The sequence below is a fragment of the Jaculus jaculus genome, chromosome 2 (genome assembly GCF_020740685.1).
Source record: "Jaculus jaculus isolate mJacJac1 chromosome 2, mJacJac1.mat.Y.cur, whole genome shotgun sequence".
Classification (NCBI taxonomy): domain Eukaryota; kingdom Metazoa; phylum Chordata; class Mammalia; order Rodentia; family Dipodidae; genus Jaculus; species Jaculus jaculus.
In genome coordinates this window covers 116,963,097-116,985,339 of record NC_059103.1, presented here as the reverse complement: position 1 = coordinate 116,985,339, position 22,243 = coordinate 116,963,097, and the positions used below count along the sequence as shown (strand labels likewise).

The window sequence follows — 22,243 nt, the reverse complement described above, 5'->3', positions numbered from 1 at the left end:
TTTTAATATGTGTTTATTAGTTCACTTCAAAATAATAAGCCCATGACATTTTATGTCAGCATGTGTTTGTATATTTTGTATATATACCCAAACAGAAGAATGCTGATGGAAGGACAGCATTTACATTTTTGCAAATCTCTTTAGTATTTGGATTAAATAACTTCACAAACTTCCTTTTGCATTTACTCTATTTTGACATTTTTTGTTTACAGTAAGTGAAGAAAATTGAGCCTCATTCAGATGTGTTATTGGAAAGAGTATTTAAAATAATCATCTCAGTTCATTGTGCATATTCTTCCCTGATAATATTTGAAAACTTGATAACAGGTCATTTCTTATGGGTTGGTTGTAATTGCAGAGTCTGTTATATAAACATATGTTGATCTATCTTGTACTTTGAATAGATCTTTTGTAACACTGTTGTTGGCCATTTGGAAAACAGTCTTAGGTAGAGTTCCCAAAGGTTGACCCATTTCATTATATGATGTGCAAAAACCACGTGTTAATCTCCTCACCCCAAAATATCTTCAACTATGGGTGAGCTATTAAGCCCATAACAGATACAAGTTTTCCAAAATTCTATTTTTCCCTTGAAAGCTTCAATTTTATCATGAGCAACAAATATTTCTAGGAAATTGCCTTCCTTGAAGCAATAAGCTCATTTCATTCATTTTTGCAAATATATCTGTCAGCTACCCAAGTCTGAACACATCTGTAGCTAAAACAGCCTGTCATGAAACAAGAGACTAGTCCACTTACAATTCCCTCCCACAAGAAGTGCCTTTCCTCAAAACAGTCTGAAACTGAAATGTTTGAATGCCACAAAAGTGCTTCATGAACACTTCTCATTTTATCACTCAGAGAATGAAGAAGATGTGTACTCAAGAGTTGAGATTTAGCAAACTTAATGATGTTTACTACTTTGCCAAGGGCATTCTCAAGTGAAACAGATTTTTGCATTCCTGCAAACCAAGGGAGCTCTTGTAGACTGTGGTGCTATTGCTTCAAGTCATGTTAAAGCACCAGTGGTTTTAGTCACCATTACTCTGGCACAATTAGTGCAAATATTCCCCCAGTGCTGGGGCTCCCATGTGAAATGGCTTGCAAAGGTCCATGTGTAAAGGCTTAGTCTCCAAGGTAGTGTGCACAATGAGCAGGACGGGCCTGTAGGAGGCGGTGCTTAGCGGAAGGTCCTCAGGGCAGTCTCTTCTTCCTCCCGTTTCTTCCAGCTCATACTGCAAATGGTTTCCCTCTGCCCCACACTTCCTCCACCACATGTTCCCTTCACCAGAGACCTAAAGCAACTGGGTCATTCCATCTTAGACCAGAATCTTAAATAAGCCAAAATAACCTTTCTCTTTATAATTTAAATGCCTCTGATGTTTCATTATAGCAATAAAAAACTGCTTAATATAGACAGCAAAGGGAGAAAACAGAATTTTTTATTTTTACTATTACAGAGTTTGACTTCTCAGATTCCCTTTGAAAATCAACACTCTTAAGATGCTTAGAGCAGTGAGTCTAAAGTAATGAGACTCTCCTTCCGTTGAATATAGCTAATGAAACCAAGTTGAAATTGCCCTTTTTCTGATGTCATAGAAGAAAGGAACCAACTGGGCACACATGTCCTCCTGATGGGCAGACACATGCTGGAAGAGAGTGGCAGCCCTAGCAAACGATACATACAGCCTGTCAGCTCTACACCAAAGAAGTCAGGGACACAGAAAATGAAGGTCCAGCAAAACTGGGGGCTGAATCGAAAGAGGACACTCTCGTCACCTTCAAGGCCACACCTGCACGTCCAACGACAGAACACCTGAATCAGAAGTTCTGAAGCTCTGCGGTTCATACGTGTCACTGAAGGGGTGCTTACTCATGCAATACTTACAAACTCCAACAATTCCAAGCCAGGCAGTGTCAGTCAGCTTTCCACCACCATGAATACATAACTCAGATAAACAAATGAAAAAGAGGAAAGATTTATTCTGGCTACGTTTTCAGAGGTGCAAGTGCTCAGTCACACTTGGCCCCTTCACCCCACATCATGGTGAAGAGTACCTGGTAGAGCACAGATGTACATCTCAAGGCATCAAGAAGAAGGAGGCAGGAAGGGGGAGAGAGAGAATGATGGAGAGAGGGAGAGATCAACATATAATCTTTAAGGTCACCCCCAGTGACCAGCTTCCTCCAAATATGCCCCATCTTCTAAGTTTCCACCACCTCCCAGTAGCTTGTTAAGCTGTAAACTCATCAATGGACGAATCCACAGAAGTGAAAAGGCTTCATGACCCAGTTAGCTCCAGAGACCCTACCTCTAAACACTGCTACACTGGGTCCAGTCCTTTAATACGCAAGCCTTTGGTGAGCATCTAAGCTCCGCATTGTAGCAGAGAAGTCAAGGGCTGTTCCCTAGAACATGCATTTACACACTCATCCCAGGGAAGTCAAATTGATACATGGTCTTCAAATGACAATAAGAACCAGTCACTCACCTGCCAAGGATATTGTGACTTGTAATGAGAAGTAAGAAAATATGGGAAGCTAGCTAGTGCTTCTTGTCCCTGTTCTTGGCTTTGAAGAACACAAATGAGTGAGCCTTTAGTCCCCCTTCCCCCTCCAAATGCCTGCTAACACTTGTCACTGAACCTTGAACCCTGTGAGTGACCAGGAGAACAAAAACAGATGGAATGTTGACAAATAACTCAAACTAGTCTAAAACACAGACCTGTAACATTTCTTCAACTTTGCCAACTAAAAAATATAAGTACATAAATTCTTTCAGTTTTTCTTTAAAATTTAGTTGGGCCTTTATATTATGTTAGGTATTACAAATCTACGAATATGACCTTTGTGTATAAGTCAAAGTCAGAATCATAAACATTACCTAAAGAATAAGCTTTTTATATATAAGGGGTATTAAAAACTAATCTGCTTCTAAAAAACTTATCAATTACAATTTCTTGGGTCTCTGTTGGAAGCATCTTCTCTATCCAGAATGCCAGCCGGGCTTAGTAACAGATCTCTTCATCATAAACATAAACACTAGCATCAATCAAAAAGCATACTTAATGAAAAGGATGAAGAAGATGGTAGAAACTCTGGCTTTTCAAAGAAGCCTCAATAAAAGTTTTAAGGCATTACATTCACTATTGGGATGTCTGATATCCTCCACCTTCCCCTCTCACATGAGAAAACTTGCCTTCCTTGATTTAAGAACATCTCCAGTCCATCCTGGTTTTCAGCCACTATAGACAGAGTCACTTAAGACTCTTGTTGTTGGAAGCAGGAACACAAAGGAAGTTGTGAAGCCACCTTTTAGACAGGCTCACTGCACAAGACAGGCCGCACTAGGGCCTAACTACTGCCTATTTTCACCCCACTCCAACTTGGGGGCCAATATATATGTATCGAAAGAAAATAAAAAGAAACCAGAAAAGTTTATCTCAAATGGTTTAGTAAAAATTAGAAAAGATGGGGCAAGGAACAGAGATTTTTTAAAACCCTAAAAAATAATGAGCTGTTCACATTTTTGAGCATTATCCATCTTGGGCACATTGCTATATGTGATCTGCATGGCATGGCTAAGAGATAAGTGTGATCATATAATTCTGTCAACTTTATAGATGATGAAGAAATTCAGTATTCACCCACAGTTACAGTGCTGGCATGTGGCCAAATAAAGATTTGAATGAGCCCATCTGACTCAAAGTCCTGTCTTATTTATATACTATACAGCATTTATATGAGAAAATTACCCAAGGAAGAATTAGCTATGCCCAGAGGAGTAAAAATCAGAGAGGAGCTGTGCTACATGAACAGTTGCTTCAAAAGAAGAAAGGGAAACCACACAGAGGAAACCTTTCCCAACAAATTAGCCACGTCAGATTGGAGCTGGTATGAGTGACCAAAGCCCCAAAATTCTTCTCTCAGCTGATGAGTGACAGGAAGGGAAGGAGAGCAGAACAGCTCTCAGATGGGGCAGGTAGAAGACGGTTACCACGAACACACCACATGTCCCAGCAATGTCCATAAACCAGGCTTACTTGCTTTACTTAAACGCCCACTGCAGAGTTACGTAAGAAAGCACTCTGCACTCCCGCCCACACATCACACCCGACAGAGGCAGCAGCAGAAGAAAACCTTTTAAAAGAATTCAAGGGTTTTCTTCGCTAATCAAATTATACAAAACTGTCCCAGAATTCTGACCTTACTGCTCATTAGGCAGTGTTAATTAAAGCCATGCGCTCTCCACTCCAGTGTTTCACACAGCAAGGAATAGAGGTGAGGAGGTGGTCCAGGCCTGGTTTTGAAACGGAGCACTCTGACATCTGCAATGAGCTGGGGCCCAGATCACTGCCTGCATGACTTTAACACAAACCAAAAGGGGATTTAAGTGACCTCTCGCAACAAACACCACTCAATTTCCCCCCCAATTATCCTACCCACATTGGCAAGGGGACTCTAGTTTATGATGCCTCTGCTACCGTTAGCAGAATTAAGAAATGTCTCCTTTTGCTCTGCCAGCATTAGAGTCCAATTTAAACCCCAAGATGAAACTGATAAAGAGGCATTCAAATGCAGACTTTGGTCTAAAGTCCCTTTATTGAAAGCTTTGGGGTAATGTCATCAGATGACCCTGCAAACGTGGTGATTAGTATGGGAGTATTAGCCTGCTGTCTTGGCAGACACATGGATGTGGAAGTATCTCCCTATACTCAGAGACTGGTATAAAGAAACACCTCCACTGATGTGATGTTAAGAAAAGCCTCCCCCTTAGTGTTCTGTGTCGTGCGCTTTACAAAACAACACGCGCAACACAACACAACCCTGAATTAGGAAAGTCCCAGAGATCACTGTTTGCCATCTAATGATTTGTGGGGTACTAATGCGATAGTCAGGACTGAAGAATAATGAAGGAAGCTTTTCTTTGGTCTCTGTCTTGTTCTGTGATCCATCTTATCTGAAAGAAATTACAAAGGTTGTTTAATTTGTAGGTCCAGGATGTTCCAAACTGTGGTTCCTTCACAGTGCAGGGCCATTGCCCACTTGCTCAGAGGAGACACTTAAAAAGTTCCCCTTCTTTTCAAGCAGTTTCTTGTAAAGAACTGAGACAAAACCCAATTCTAGACACCATGGGCTCTTGCCAGACCCTTATAGATACCCTTCCTCTAATTCTATTCTCTTCTGTACCTAGGGTCACTGGCCAACACAGGACCTAGTGATGATAGTGGGGTATAACTGGAGTGTGCTAATCTGGGGCGCAGCAGTGGGTCAGCTTCTGTTGCTGCCAGACCCCTGTTGTTATTGTTAGCTCTGCTCCCAGCATCTTCTTTCTGGTACTTGCTGAATCTTACATCAGTTAGGGCCCAGTAGGAAGCACAGAGTGCTCTGAAGAGCTTCTTAAAGTGATTGCTGTAGGGCTGGAGAGATGGCTAAGCGGTTAAGCGCTCGCCTGTGAAGCCTATGGACCCCGGTTCGAGGCTCGGTTCCCCAGGTCCCACGTTAGCCAGATGCACAAGGGGGCGCACGCGTCTGGAGTTCGTTTGCAGAGGCTGGAAGCCCTGGCACGCCCATTCTCTCTCTCTCCCTCTATCTGTCTTTCTCTCTGTGTCTGTCGCTCTCAAATAAATAAATAAATAATTTAAAGTGATTGCTGTAAAAGATATTGACAGTATTAAGGGATGCCAGTGAGGAATGGGGACACACACAGGCTAACAACAGTAGGAAGCAAAGATCAGTTCTAGCCCACAGGGCAGAGTGAGTTACAGCTGTAGGAGAGGGCACACCCAGGAGCACAGTAGTAGCCAGAAGATAGCCCAGCAGGCAAGGAGTCAGAGCAGTCTGCCATTGGCCAAACCCACATAGAAAGGAGAAAACCAAGGAGCGTGGCTTCCCAGTGCCTCTATAACTCACAAATATTTTCAAAGAGGCTGTGTGCATGTCCTTTCTTCATAGTCTAAATGACTTTCATTTTATGTGCAATTAAATTCATGATTTCCAGGCTGGAGAAATTGCTTAGTGGTTAAGGTGCTTGCCTACAAAGCCAAAAGACCCAGGTTTGATTCCACAGTACCCACGTAAGCCACATGCACAAGGGGGCACAAGCATCTGGAGTTTATTTGCAGCAGCTGGAAGCCATTCTTCCCCCCCCCCCACTCTCTCCTTCACCCTGCCTATTTCTCTCTCAAATACATAAAGAAAAATTAAAAAATTCCTGGTTTCCTGTTTTATTGAGTGAGTTCTAACCTGTTGTAACATTACTTATTTGGAAGGTGAATTTTCGGAATTGTGACTGAAAGCAGCACTTCACACCCTACACTTGAAACCTCCTTCTGGGGTCCCTGGCTCATCCCATGTGGCCTGAAACACCATGTGCCAAGCCACCCCTGTCATGCAGGCACTCTTCTACGCCCTTCTGGGCTCTGACATCCTACTCTGGGCCACCTCTCCTCTAATGCGCTCCTAGTTTGTTCAGACCCACATAATGCCATCTTGGTAAAATTGTTCTGGAATGGAATGGAATAGAGAAGAAGAAAAAAAAAAAACAAGAAAGGAGAAGAACTGGAATATCAATCTGACAGAATATTAAGCACAACACAGGTCACAGCTATTCTATTATCATTTCCCATCTTCCCACCTCTTGTAACAGCACCTGACACCTACCATGTACCATCTTTGGTGACTGAGACATGAGGTCACTCATGCTCTTTGAAAGTCCCACTAAGAACCATATGAAGTTACTTTTTCCTGATAGCTGAGACTCTCATCTGAGTCCTTGGGATTATCACAGACATCCTAAGGCAGACTACATACTTAAACACTTGAAATACTACACCTCCTAATAATGATGGTGAAAACAAATATCTCTTGAGCTTTTGTGCATTTATTGTGTCTCATTTTATTGTCACATCAATCCTATAACGTAGGTGCTATTATTGCTAATGTTCTCATACTAGAAAGAACACCAGGCTGGTGGAATAGCTCAGCAGTTAAGGCACTTGCTGCAAAGCTCCACAGCCTAGGTCAAATTCCTTGGAACCCACCTAAAGCCACATGCATAAAGTGGCACATGCATCTGAAGTTTGTTTGTAGCAGCAAAAGGCCCTGGTATGTCCATTCTCTCTCCCTCTCTCTACTTATAAATAAATAAAAATATTTTAAAAAGGAAAGCAAAACAGGCCTGGAGAGATAGCTTAGTGGCTAAGGCACTTGCCTGTGAAGCCTAAGGACCCATGTTCAACTCTCCAGGTCCCACGTAAAGCAGAAGCACAAGGTGACACAAGTGCACAAGGCTGTACATGCACGCAAGGCGGTGCGTGCGTCTAGAGTTCGACTGCAGGGGTTGGAGGCCCTGGTGAGGCAATTCTCTCTCTCTCTCTCTTGCTCTCTTATTAAAAAAAAAAAAAAAAAAAAAGGCCAGTCTAGTGGGCTTGCTTCAAAAAACAAAAAGTTAAGAGGCGGTCTATAGCTGGCATAAAGGCAGACACACATCAAATTAGTGTTTGTATCAGAATTTTAAGTCAGGCAGCTTGTCTTCAAAGATGCCAGTTTTGTTGTTATTCCTGGTTTTTCCCCATTTATATCAATTTAAAAAATTGATGGTGGTAAAATACCCAAACTATAAAACTAACCATCTTGATCATATTTAAATACATAGTTCAATAATGTTAAGTATATTCACATGATTGTACAACCAATCTCCATAGCCTTTACCTCACCCAAAATTGAAATTCTACCTACCCATGCACTCAACTGCCCTGCCCCTGTTCCCCTTCCCTCCAGGCCCTGGACGCTACCATGCTACTCTTTGTCTCTGCAGAACAGACTGCTCTGAATGTAAGTAAAACCCCACAGTATTTGTCTCTTGGAATTGGCTTATTTCACTTAGCACCATGTCCTGGAGGTTGTTCTAGGCTGTAGCACATGTCAAAATGCTCTTCCTGCCTTGATGTTATCACCAAGGTGAGACTGCTGCCTTAAATGTCCTCCCTAAGGCTGGATAATATTCATAAGCATGCTCAAGACCACATTTTACTTCTCCATTTACCTGGCAGTGGACATTTGAGTTGTTTCCAAAGGCTTCCCTTCAAATATCTGCCATTGATCTGCTGCCTCCTCCCCACACCCTCTTCCAGGACCATCCCTAGACCACTTGGGAGCTAAGCTCTGCCTGCCTGCCAGTTCTTTCTTCTCAGTGGCAGCTGGTGTATCTCCCTGGCCCACCATGGAGTTGAGGGTGGGGGCTTTATTCTAGCCTCCAGTTTCTCACTTTCTACCTCGTGATTTAGTCTTCCACACCAGCTCAATCACAAACCACATCAGCTACAAAGATCAGGGTTTCTAAGGAGCGGTACTCCCAGCATACAAATTACTTGGGAGAGGAATCCTTCCTACCTAGCTCCTTTGAACATCCCTCTTAGGCATGCTGCTGACTGAAGGCAGGAAGATCTTATTACTATTAATAACTCCACAGTACAGAAGGGTAGAAGATGCCATGCTTAAAATAAAACAATGATGAACTTAGCTCATGAATGAGGCCAAGACAAGTGACTATTTTGCATTCTGCATCCATATGTTGTCTCTAAGGTTAATTAACGTGTGGATATCTAATACTGAGCATTCTGCAGAAACATAATGGTACAAAGAAAATATTAATAGAGAACAGATATTTTCACATGATAAAGTTCAAATCAAGGGTTATGATTAGAATTTCCTACTGCTCTCTGAAGATACATAATAGGCACTTATTCCTCCCTTCACCAAGTGTGTTCAAGCATCTGATCTAAACCAAGCACAGGCTACGTGCAGGGGGTATCACAATGAACCAGACAGACACAGCCCAGCAAGCCACGTGAACCAGCTGTGGTTACGATGCATGAGTCCATCAGTCCTTATAGGAACAATCAGAAAATAAACAAAATTCCTGAGTAAATGGTGCCTTTTCCACCTTGCATCTCTGTTACTACCTTTTATCTGGAAAAAGTGGTGTGAAGCAGGGGTTGTAATCATTTTACCCACCCCTGCAAAAACAGAAAGACCAAGTTTGCTCAAAAAGCAAGCAGACATTGCCTCCCCAACCTTACTCCCCACCCCACATCTTGGAGAGAGGTCTATCCTCACTTCTTTTGGTCCTGAGATCTCATGTGCTTTCCTTTTCATATTACCTGAAGCACAGTCCTGAAGTGTCAGAGAAGTGCCCAGTGGTCCCTCAAGGCCTCCATGCCTCCTTTTTCCAGGATTCCAAGAAAGGCACAATATACACGTGCCCAGAGAGACTTTCACAGCCCATGAAATAAAGGCTGCACACACATCCTCTCGTGCATCTGCTACTGATAAGCACTGACGCCACTGTGTACCAGTCACTGTTAGGGACATGGAGCTAGACATGGTGTGTATGATTCCTGTTGGTCATCACACACAATGGAATCAGCATTGAGCCTCTTCTAAACCCCAAGTATATGTCGTACCTCCTCTTGAGTCTGACAAAACTTCACGTTATTTTTTTTCTTGCTGGGCTATGGTTTAATCTCTACACTTAATTATGTAATTTATCTGGTATTTATTTTACTAGGTGGCATAAATTGATTTTCTATCCAAACTGCTAACCAGTCATCCCCACAATATTTATAGAAAAAGCTGCCCTTTGCTGCTGTTTTGTGTTATCGCTGGAATCCTGTAATTAACTTTTTATGTGAAGGTGCCATTGTTCTTTTAAAAATATTTCCCAGTGCTTTCTCTTGCAGGCTAATCTAGTTTCTTTCCTTGCTGTCCTTGGGAAGGGGGAGGGAAAGACATGTTAACTCTTTTCTTGCACTACTCAGAGGAAGACTGAAATCCAGAAGAGATTGTTGGCAAGCATTTCAACATCTGCCCTGCAGTATAATGTTATACAAATACCCATAGATAGAATAATAAAAGAATGATGTATTTTTCAATCTTTGAATGAGTACCAATATATCTTAAGTATCGCAGCCATATGTGGTTTAATAGGGAATGCTTCTCACAGCATAGTTTTTCAGAATTTTCCTTATAAATTCTGACGGGTATTTCAAACTATGGATTTTAATTACTATTGTATTAAGTCTATGAAACAGTTAACCTTTTCATCTGGGAAATACTTTTAATGAATATGGACAATGATGTTTCTCAAAGCCATACTTCAGTTTCAGATCTCTGATCACATGCAGTGACGAGCCTCCATGAACAGCTGAGTCCAGAATGGCGTTCCAGGGCCTCACCACAAAAATACATGCCCAAGAGCCCCCCAATCCCTGGCCAACATTAATTAAGGCTCCTCATAAAGTTAAGAGCTGAGGACACAGGGTCTGTCCTCAAGAGTCTTATAATTTAGTTGAGTAGGTATATAATATGGCCAGAAGAAAAAATAACTGCAAAAGTAGTGTGTATTTAGTACCAAATGTGCAGAAGAGATTAATCAAGAAGGCTGAGATCACTGGTTACAAAAGATGCAAGAGTGGCAGAATTTGAGGAGGTCTTGGGACAGTGGAGTGCTATGTAGGCAGGAAAAGACACGGTACCAGACAGAGAAGTAGCCAATAACTACTAGATAGAATTGGAGTTGTATCTTAGTGGTAAAAGCCAGGCTAGCATGCATAAGAACCTAGGTTCAATTTCTAGTACCACAAAAATAAGTAAATAAATAAATGCTAAGTAGACCAGAAGGACGAGCATGCCAGAGAGAGGCAAGGCCATGCCTCAGGGCACAGTGGGAAGAATCAATGTGTATGGTGCCCCTGTGTAATAGCAGGTTGACTGATTTTCCTATAAGACTATGACCAATGGGTAGAAGATGTAGACATACTAGGCTAGTTCAACTCTCCAGGTCTGTTGTTATTGTTAAACTCAATTCCACAAGCAGTTGCTGAGCATCTACATGCCAGGCAGGGTATGAGCAGGATGCAAAGATGAGTGGGGTATTTTCTGCACTCAAGCCAAACATATCTTGAAGTGATAGCCAATCAATGGATATTATAACAAAGAAATGCAACTGTGTAGAATGTACAAAGAGTGAGAAGGTGCAGGAAGGCTGTTTGGAGGGGATGAGACATAGGTTAAGCTTTTGAGGATGAAGAGCAGTTAGTCACAAGAGAGAAAGGTGGAAAGTCCCAAGAAGAGAGAGTGCAAAGGCATGTGGGAGCCAGTCTGGGGCTGACATGAGTAAGTGTATCAGAAAGGTAAAGCGTCAGGGTCAGGGAGCAGGCACATGCAACCAAAGAAGTAATGAGGCCTGGTTATGGCTTATAGTCTGGACTTTACCCCATATGCAACAGGGAGCCATTGAAGGCCTTCATATGGCAGTAAAGGCACAATCAAATTTGGTTTTGGAAAGAAAACTCAAGTAGGCTTAAAAAACACCTGAGAGATGCGTGGGGAGCATAGCTAAAGTTTTACTCATGTGGCTTTTTTTTATTATTGCTAGCATTAGTAATAATGTAGATCTCATTCTATAGCAAGTACCTCGAACTGTAAATTTCCTACTGCAGATACTAATAGTTACATATATTGAATAAGTTATTTCTCCCCTGTGGCCCTCAGTTTCCTTATTTCAAAATGAATACCTCATATTAGCTGATCTCTGATGTCCAGATGGTGGTAATTCTTTGAACTCTTTTACATTATCACCTAAGAAAAATTGGGCATGTAAAAGAGGAGGTGGAATTTCAGCTTTTACCTTTATTTCCACAGAAGGTGAACTAATTCAAATAGGCACATTATCAAAGATTTTCATTTTATGTTCCATCTATACTAGAGGGAGGCTTAAAAGTTTCCAGAAAAACTGTGCCTTCTGGTCCACACATGTTTGCTTGGACTATAAATTAAACTGCATTATGGAAGCCCTGTGGGGTCTTTGGATTAAATGCTACATTTCAGTCCCAATAATTCTGCCAGTGCTTAGCATGCACTTGGGGAATGTCCACACACCCAGCTTGCTTATGCCACCTCCCAGTCATGATTAGGCCCAGTTGTATTAAAACTGATATTAGTGTAACTCACTTATGATTAAATATTCTTCTCACTTTCTCACAAAGAAGATGACCCAGCTAATTCTTGATAGTGTGCGTAAACCATGGACATGGATCACAGGGATAAATTAAATCCACAAGTAATCCAGAACCTTCACTTAAGCCAAACTTCTATCTTCTCCCTCAATATACCTTTTCCAAGATTTGTTAACAAAGATTTGAGCCAACCTAAACACGACTCTAAAAAAATATTTTTACTTTTATTCATTTAAGAGAGAGAGAGAGAGAGAGATAGGAATAAAGAGCAAATGGGCACCAGGACCTCCAGCCACTACAAACAAACTCCAGATGCATGTGCCACTATGTGCATCTTATGTTGATACTGGGGAATTGAGTCTGGGTCCTTAGGATTCACAGGCAATCATTTAAGCTCTAGGCCATCTCTCCAGCCCAAAACAAGACTCTTTGGTATAGGATCACCTTTGGACAAAATAGAGAAGTAGCTACCCACTATTCTGTACTCCTGAAGACTCTTATTGTGCCCTTGTTACACATTCCTCATAACAATAACCTCAAACACAAACTGTAATCTTTTTATTGATAATTTCATACTTGAATATAATTCATTCTGTTTCTCCATTTACCCTCTTTCTTCTCATTTCCCCCTCCACTAAAACCCTTCTTCTTTGCATTAGATCCTATTCTACTTTCAAGCCTTACTTATCTATTCATTTATTTGATTTTTGAGAAAGAGAAAAGGGGAGAGAGAGAGAGAATTGGCAAGCCAGGGCCTCTGCCCACTGTGAATGCACTCCAGATGTGCATGCCCCATTGTGTGCATGTGCAACATTGCATGCTTGCATCACTACGTGTCTGGCTACATGGGACCTGGACATTCCAACATGCATTCTTAGGCTTTGTAGGCAAGCACCTCAACCACTAAACCATTTCTCCAGAACTTGCTTATTTATTTTTGACTACTGATTCAAATTAGGATCATTTGCATGATCGTGGGTAGAAGGTTATTTACTGGAGAAGGCAATCCTCCAACTGCTACCCCAATAATGGACATGACTTCTGCTCACCCAGCAATCATCAGTTTCCACTATTTACTCTGGGAGGTGTGTGATACGATGGACACCCCCCCACACACACACACACTCATCTATGATGAGATATTGCTCCTGATGCTACTACCCTTGGCCTCCAATTGTCTCCTAGGTCTCCTCTTACTTGGCCCCATCCCCTCCCAGCAGCCTTCCTGCACCTCCTCACTTATTCTATATTCTATGCTGCTATATTTCTTTGCTAAAATATCCCATGTCAATAACACTGTTTGGGGATATCCTTTATGTCCATCTCCCTCTTACCCCTCCACCCCTGTGCACCATTAATTCATCCCTTCTATGCATGGTCTTCTTGAGAAGCAGACATATCCATGGATTTAAGTTACATGATGTCACATAAATATACCTCTCATGTGAGCTCTTTTCTTTATACCAAGGCATGCTTAGCACATGCTTATAAAACTGACTTAAACAAAACTGCTTTGAATATGAAGTTAAAATATGATTGTAGCCAGTTGTGGTAGCACATGCCAGTAGGATATTGCTGAAGAGGCTCAGGAAGGAGGATCAGGAGTTCAAGGCCAGCCTGGGCTACACATTTAAAATCTAAGAGGATATAAATAAAGCATATGGAAACCTACTTTTAGGGACAATGGAACACTCAGGAGACATAAATTGCTACTAGAAAATTTTCAGTGCCAGGGATAGGTACCTTCCAGTGAGTTGTTGGCCAGGGAGGTCCCTGAAGCCCCTAAAACATTATAGGACATTGCTGAGGCCCTTGGTTTCCCACCAGGAATGGATGATAAGACCCTATTACTAAAGACTCCACATACTTGGTCACTGAGAAATCTTGCTGCAGCTGAACTGAAAACCTCCTCCACATAGACTAGCTGACAGAAAGCTGGAAACAGCCACACTGCATGCAGCTCAATGGGAGAGAGAGAAATCACCAGTGAAGATACTCCACAGTGGACACTGCAAGCTTTATATTTGGCCAACCAGGCCAAATAAGCCAATGGGTGCAATAGTGGCACATCTATTATGGGGGAAACCAACTTCCCTCTAATTTGACTGGAGGCCTACTCCATGGGAAGGAATACATTCCTGATGCTGAAAAGAACAGGGGTAGTCATGAGTCCTAGGGGTGTAACATATACTGCTGTCTGGCTAAATGTATATACTATGCTCATCAAACTGCCCAGTAAGCACTTCTCTTAATGTTCATACCCATATATTAATGCTACTCTCAGTTAAAAAATTTTTTTTTGTTTATTCTTATTTACTTGATAGTGACACAGAGAGAAAGAGGCACAGAGAGAGGGAGAGAGAGAGAATGGACGCACCAGGGCTTCCAACCAGGGCAAACAAACTCCTGATGCGTGCATCCCCTTGTGCATCTGGCTAACGTGGGTCCTAGAGAATCGAGCCTTGAACCAGGATCCTTAGGCTTCATAGGCAAGCGCTTAACCACTAAGCCATCTCTCCAGCCCTACTCTCACGTTTTTGTTAGAGAACTTTCTCTTTTCAGATGACAGTGACCTTGGGATGACTCAGAAGGCATCACCGTGCTAAGAAGTGACAGAGGAGTACTCAGCACTGCAATATCTCTATCATACCTTCCAAGACTCAGATCAGAGTCCATTGTAGAAGATGTGGCAGAAAGAATGTAAGAGCCAAAGGAGGGGTAGGTCTCCTTACAACGTGCTCCTCCAGACACAAAATGGCCTGGATATCCATGACCTCACAGTGCCTGACACTACCTACACAAGACCACCATAATAGGAGGAAAAGACGATGACATCAAAATAAAAGAGAGACTGATTGAGAGGGGGAGGGGATGTGATGGAGAGTGGAGTTTCAAAGGGGAAAGTGGGGGGGGAGGGAATTACCATGGGATATTGTTTACAATCATGGAAGTTGTTCATTATAAAAAAATAAAAATTAATAAAAAATAAAATATTATTGTATATGGATGTGCCCTACCAAGTTCATGTCTCTGGTGTCTTTTATCTGCCTTAATCCATACCCACATGAGTCCCTGCCACCTATTGCTGCCCCACGTCCAGTAACTGATTCCATCCTGTCTTCACAGCCCACATCTCAGCAGCATGTGCTTCTTGTACAAACATGGCCTGTGGTATACAACCATATAGCTTTGCTAATGCCTTCACCCCCTTTGCAATGCCAGTCCCCCTTTTAAAACTGTTTTACTGTTAGGTCTTGTGAGAGGTTTTATCCACCTCTCTCTTTCTACTCACAAAGATTCATAGACACTCACCACCGATAGCACACCATAGTTATACCAACCCGTAATAGCATTGGGCACATTGAGTAAACGTTGATGATGTACTTAAAGACCCACCTCCTTAACTATATAATAAACTCCTTAAAACTAGGGATTAGGACTGGGAGTGGCGGATCATGTCTATAATCCAGTACTCAGAGGTTGAGACAAGAGGATACTAATTTACAGGCCATCTTGGGCTACATAGTGTGACTATGTCTCACCACAAATAGGAAAAAAAAGTACGTATAAATCATATTCCATTGCATTTTGTATCTCAGGTAACTTCAATATAGTGGTCAAACCCACTCCCTATAGGTGGAGTTTTGACTATACAAAAGGAGTGAACGTTCCACACCCTCCAAGGCTCTGGGAGCATTTTGGAAGAAGAGGTGGGAAGAATATAAGAGCCACAGGGTGTGTGGGTGTATCTTGAGGCACTGTCTTCTTTGCTTGCTGCCTCCACAACCATGTCCCAGGTCACATGATCTCACTCCCGCCTCAGACGCAGATGAGTCATGCAAAAGGGCACAAACTGCCCAAGGGGAAAACAGCAAATCAGCTGGGAAGCAGCATATGGCTTGGCTCAGAAAAGAAGAAAAACTAGTCAGATTTTAAGTGGGAACTGCAGAAATGGAAGGCAGACTGAGGAAGTTAGTGTGAACAAAGCTTAAGAACTGGGACATAAAGCGTCCTGGCCAATGTTGACCACGATGGCTCATAAACCCAAGTCAGCAGAGTAAACCAGAGAGTGGAGAGCAGAGGACATGTCAGAGGACAACAGGGACATCAGGTGAGAAGCCATGGGGTTCAGCCATGAGAATGAGTAGGATCATTGCCCTTAACAGCTTCCCAACTCCTAGTACTGTGAGGTCTGGTTCTTGTACTCCGTTATTCCTTTACATAACTTTCTTTTCCTTGGTCTTTCCCAAATAAATCTGAATTCCTTGCCACAACCAAAATTTCCTGTCTTGTCAACTTCATTGGCTTTATAATCTTCTTGCAGCTGAATCTCTACATCAGAAAACACAAGAAATGACTCCCTTTACTTTTCCTGATTCCTGTTCCATTCTCTAATTTCACAACCCATAACACAAGCTTCTACTAATAGAGGACTATATTCTTGAATAAATGGAATTTTGGGGGGCACCTGGGGAATCCAGTATTATGTTTAACATTCCTATAGGACAGTGTTATATAACAAATGAAAACTGTGAGAGCTGTGAGCAAAAGAAAGCTACCTATGAAGCAAGATCTGCAGGAAAAGAGGGCATTTGGGCTCACAGGTGGGAAAGCAACCAGCCATGCAGACAGAAGCTGCGGCAGATCCCCAAAGCAGAGAGCTTGCTATAAGCTCTGGGAACTGGACATAGTGTTGCAGAATCTCAGAAAGCACCTGGCTGAGGGACATAGGAACGATATCATGCATGGCTTTACAGCCCGTTACAAGGACTTTTAGATTTTACTACAAGTTCAACAGGAATTTTAACCAGTGGAATAAAATGGTCTTAGAAATATTTGGAAAAGGCTTTCTTGTCCCTCACTGGATAATGGATGGGAAGTGCCAGAACTGGAAGGAAGGTGACCAGTCAGCACACTGGTCTGCCAATGCATCTGCCAAGGTGATTGACAGAGTGACCAACAAAATGCCAGTGAATGTGGAGACAGTGGGAGCATTCAAAATATCTCATTTCAAGCTGGCCTTGGTGGCCTATGCCTGTCATCCTAGAATTTTGGAACATTAAGAGAGGAGGATTGAAATTTCAAGACCAGGCTTCTACAGAATGAGCTTGAGGTCAGCATGAGCTACATGAGACAGCATCTCAAAACTTAAAAAAGATATTTTATCCAGCACCACCAGAACATGCAATTGTATATGAGAGATTAAAACCACTGACATTGGGCCAGCTGAAGGAGTGTTCTGTTCTTTAATCTGTTCCCCCCCGCCCCCCGGATTAACAAATTGGCACCCCACCTGGTACTATGGAGTATAAGAAATACAGGAAAGAGAGGGTCATTGAATTTGCAATGCGGTCTTGTGTTTTGGAAATGGCCATGGGCAGTGTGAAGCAGGTTTGCTGGTTGCCTGCATGGAGACCCGATGGAGCCATGAGGATGAACCATGGCTTGCAGTAAAGACCCAGTGGAGATGCCAGGACCACAAGATGGCTGCCAAGGAGAGCTGCCAGCCCCAGATGAAGTTTTCCAGGACTGTGAGTGGCCTAGCTGGAGGGGCGGAATTGGAACTACAGAGACTTGTTACTGGTTAGAATTATCAGACTTGGAGATTTGTCACTGACTAGAGATGTTGGACTTGGAGTACAGAGTTTGATGTTTGCCCTGTTTAAATCTTATACTGGTTGAATATTTCTTTGCTATGCCCAATGCCATCTTTTGCAGCGTGAATATTTATTCTGGGCCATTATAGATTTTTCTTTTTTGTTGTTGTTATTGGTATTACTGCTCAGTTAAAAGATCTTGTACTATGGAAATGTTTGAACATCATTAAGATTGATAAAAACCATGGGTACTTTTAAAGTTGGACTGAATGTATTGTATTTTATATCATGGATAGTTATCAGTTTATGAGGGCTAAGGGAGGAATGTGGTGGGTTGATTCAGATGTCCCCCATAAACAGGTGTTCTGAAACAGTGTTCCCAGCTGATGGAGATTTGGGAATGAACACCTCCTGGAGGCAGTACATTGTTGGAGGAAGGCTTATGGGTATTACAGCCAGTTTTCTTTTGTCAGTGTTTGGCACACTCTCCTGTTGCTGTCGTCTACCTTGTGTTGGCCAGGGGGTGATGTCCACCCTATGCTCATGCCATTGTTTACCCTGCCATCATGGAGCTTCCCCCTCGAGTCTGTAAGCCAAAATAAACCCTTTTTTTCCCACAAGCTGCTCTTGGTGAGGTGATTTCTGCCAGCAATGCAAACCTGACTGCAACTGGGAAAGACTGGAGACAGGAGGAAGAGGATGGACAAGGAATTTTAGAGTTTCATGTAAGACATGCTGCCTTTGAAATTTCTGAGTTATTTCAAGCAAGCAACTTATTTTTGCTTGGTAGACTGACTGCTCTCTCAGTATCTAGTTATTTCATCTCTTTTTACTTTTTCTTCTATACTTTTTAGGAGGCACACAGAAATAGGGGATCATTTATTTTGGTTTATTTTTGTTTTTATTTTTATTTTTATTTCGAGGTAGGGTCTCAGTCTAGCCCAGGCTGACATAGAATTCACTATGTAGTCCCAGGGTGTATTCGAACTCACAGCAATCCTCCTACCTCTGCCTCCCGAGTGCTGGGATTAAAGGCTTGCGCCACCACACCCAGCCTATTTTGGTATTTTTAAACACCATTTGTTCTTGTTGATTACATCCACTCTTATTCTCAACATCCCAGCCTCCAGCATCTGCCCCCACTCTGTTCTTTATCTTCAGTTTTGTTTCAGTTCTGAACCTTTATAGGTTTTGCCTTATTATGCTGTCCTATATATGCATACTTACAGATATTACAAGCTAAGACCACTGTGGTAGTTTGAATATGTTAGTTTAAGTGCATGACCCCATAGACTCAGGTGTTTCATTAAAATTAAGCTTGCAACTTCAACCTCTAGCAGGCAGAACCCTGTTAGGAGAGGCCTGTCACTGGGGGCAGATCTTGGAGTCTAGTCCTAAGGTGTGTATGGAGGCAGATCTGAGTCCAGCCCCACTATGTGTGTTCAGAAAGTTCTTGTTTATGTCAACATCCTGGAGAGTACTGTCTATTTTTCCCTCTAGCACTTTCTGTGTTTCTCAACTGTCTTTTTAAATGGTTAAATTAATCTCACCTTTATTTTTCTCCTTTAAAATTTTTTTTCCATATGACTCTTAATTAAAAAAAAAAAAAGATGGCTTAAAAAATGTGGGTGTAGCCAGGCATGGTAGCGCATGCCTTTAATCCCAGCACTCGGGAGGCATAGGTAGGAGGATCACCATGAGTTCAAGGCCACCCTAAGATGACAGAGTTAATTCCAGGTCAGCCTGGACCAGAGTGAGACCCTACCTCAAAAAACCAAAAAAAAAAAAAAAAAAAAAAAATGTGGGAAGGCTAGAGAGATAGCTTAGAGGTTAAGGTGCTTATCTGCTAAGCCTAGGCACCCAGGTTCTATTCCTTAGTACCCAAGTAGGCCAGATGCACAAGGTGGTGTATGTGTCTAGAGTTCTTTTACAGTGGCTAGAGGCCCTGGTACGGGCATTTTCATATATATCCTCTTTCTTGATCCCTCTCTCCCTCTCAAGTAAATAAATGAATAAAATACTTTTTTAATGTAGGAACAAGAATTGGGAAGATGGGCTGGAGAGATGGCGTAGTGGTTAAGCGCTTGCCTGTGAAGCCTAAGGACCCCGGTTCGAGGCTCGGTTCCCCAGGTCCCACGTTAGCCAGATGCACAAGGGGGCGCACACGTCTGGAGTTCGTTTGCAGAGGCTGGAAGCCCTGGCCCGCCCATTCTCTCTCTCTCCCTCTATCTGTCTTTCTCTCTGTGTCTGTCGCTCTCAAATAAATAAAATTAAAAAAAAAAAAAAAAAGAATTGGGAAGATGGTGCAGTGGAGAAAAAGCTTACCACGCTCTAAGTACCTGAGTTCAGATTCCCAGACCACACATAAAAACTGAAAGAACTTACAATGAGAAAGGAGGCAAAGACAGGAGATTTTCCCCAAAGATGCCTAATGGAGTAATAAATGAGGCACCCTTCTTCAAACAAGTTGGAAGTCAAGAACCAACCCAAAAATTATCCCGACATCCACACAGGTGCACACTATGACACACACATGCCCACATACAAACACACATATTCTCTCTCTTTCTAAATGAATATACTCACAGGCTTTGAAAGCCTTTAGCCACTGAGCCATCTCCCCAGCCCCTAAATAAATATTTTTTTAAATGTGGGATATAATCCATTTCCCAATCTATAATCAAATATACACTATAATGGTAAAACTGGAGATAGTTATATTTAAATGATATAAGATTACAGACAGCCCCTAATGTTTATAATTAATTAAAATAAAAATATCTTTTATTGTATGTATATATGTTCATGAGGTATTTCTATGTATATGGGCACCCTTGTCATATTGCACATGTGGAGGTGAGAGGTCAACCACATGGTTTTTGTTCTCTCTTTCCACCTTCTCTTTATTTATTTATTAGAGTGCGTGAGAGAGAACAGGCACAGCAGGGCCTCTACCCTCTGCAAACCAACACCAGATACATGTGCCACCTTGTGCATCTGGCTTACATGGGTTCTAAGGAGTTGAACCTGGGTCCTTAGGCTTTGCAGGTAAGAACTTTACCCACTAAGCTATCTCTCCAGCCCTCCACCTTGGTTGCAGACAAGGTCTTGGTTGTCTTTTTTGATACTGGGAAGACTACTCTAGCTGTCCTGCAAGCTTTTGGGTTCTCCTCATTCAACCCCTTGCCATAGGCCTAATGGGAGTATAAACGTAGAGTCACTTTGCATCTGTTTGGCTTTATGTGGGTTCTTTGATTTCAGGGTATCTGGTTTGTGGAGCATGCACCATTAACTGCCATCTCCCAAGCTGTAAAAAGTATGGAGTTTCAAATGCAACACTAAACTTGTCTACCTATGGAGAAGTCAAAATTTCATAAATAGCTGGCATGGTGGTACACACCTTTAATCCCAGCACTTGGGAGGCAGAGGTAAGAGGATCACTGTGAGTTTGAGGCCACATAGTGAATTCCAGGTGAGCCTGGACTAGAGCAAGACCCTACCTCAAAAAATAAATAAATAAAAGTTCATGAATAGGTGCTAGGATCAGCAGCACATATACAAAATTAGAACCATACAGAGAAGGTTATTAGGGTTCCTATACAATATGACATGAAAATTAATGGAGCAGCAATATTTTAGGGACTAGTTGAAAAGAAAGGATTCTGGGGAAGATAATGAGAGGGAAATATGAGAAAATTGCCATATGCCCATGTATGAAACCTGTCAATAAAACATTTAAGAGATCAAAAAATTATATAAGGGGAAGACAATATTATTTTCCTACTCCATAAGGTGTGACTATGAATGCTGACTTGAAATTGTAAACGCCTAAGTTAAATCCATGGCTGTCTTAAGGCCAGCCCCCTTACCTAAGGATGACCAAAAGCCCACTTCACTCCTAACAACAAGAGTTTATGGAACTGACTGTATAAATATGTTTTTTTAAAAAAGTACACTAAGATGGCTGGGACTGGTGTACAGGATTATAATCTCAGCTACTCAGGATCCCAACGGATGCAGAAAGATTCTAAACTCAAAGCCTACTTTTGCTACAAAGTGAATTCAAGGTCAGCCTAGGCAAACCTGTCTCAAAAAAAAAAAAAGTGGGGCTGGAGAGATGGCTTAGCGGTTAAGTGCTTGCCTGTGAAGCCTAAGGACCCCGGTTCGAGGCTCGGTTCCCCAGGTCCCACGTTAGCCAGATGCACAAGGGGGCGCACGCGTCTGGAGTTCGTTTGCAGAGGCTGGAAGCCCTGGCGCACCCATTCTCTCTCTCTCCCTCTATCTGTCTTTCTCTCTGTGTCTGTCGCTCTCAAATAAAATAAATAAATAAAAATTTAAAAAAAAAAAAAAGTGAAAAGAAAGCTGGGTGTTAAGAGTCCCAGAGCTCTGTACCCACTCCCTCCCTGTCTATCCTTCTACTTGGCCATGCTAGCACTGGACTCAGGGGCTGCCTCATGGGATGGGAACTGAGGATACCACCGGGCTGAGGTAGGAAGGCCACCTCCACCCCCAGCCCACACCACCCAAGGCTCCTCACAGTGCAGTTTCTCTCTTCTCCCCATGAAACCCTCTCCCTAGCCCCTTATTCATTCTCTTTCTGTTCTTCTGCTCCAGGTACATGTGTTT

General features: G+C 42.3%; 1 protein-coding gene across 2 annotated transcripts in view; it reads right to left on the bottom strand.

The window, feature by feature from the left end:
• Rasgef1b (RasGEF domain family member 1B) overlaps nt 1-22,243 on the bottom strand; it is a 568,755-nt gene that overhangs the window by 441,787 nt on the left and 104,725 nt on the right. The gene's annotated exons all lie outside the window — the stretch shown is intronic.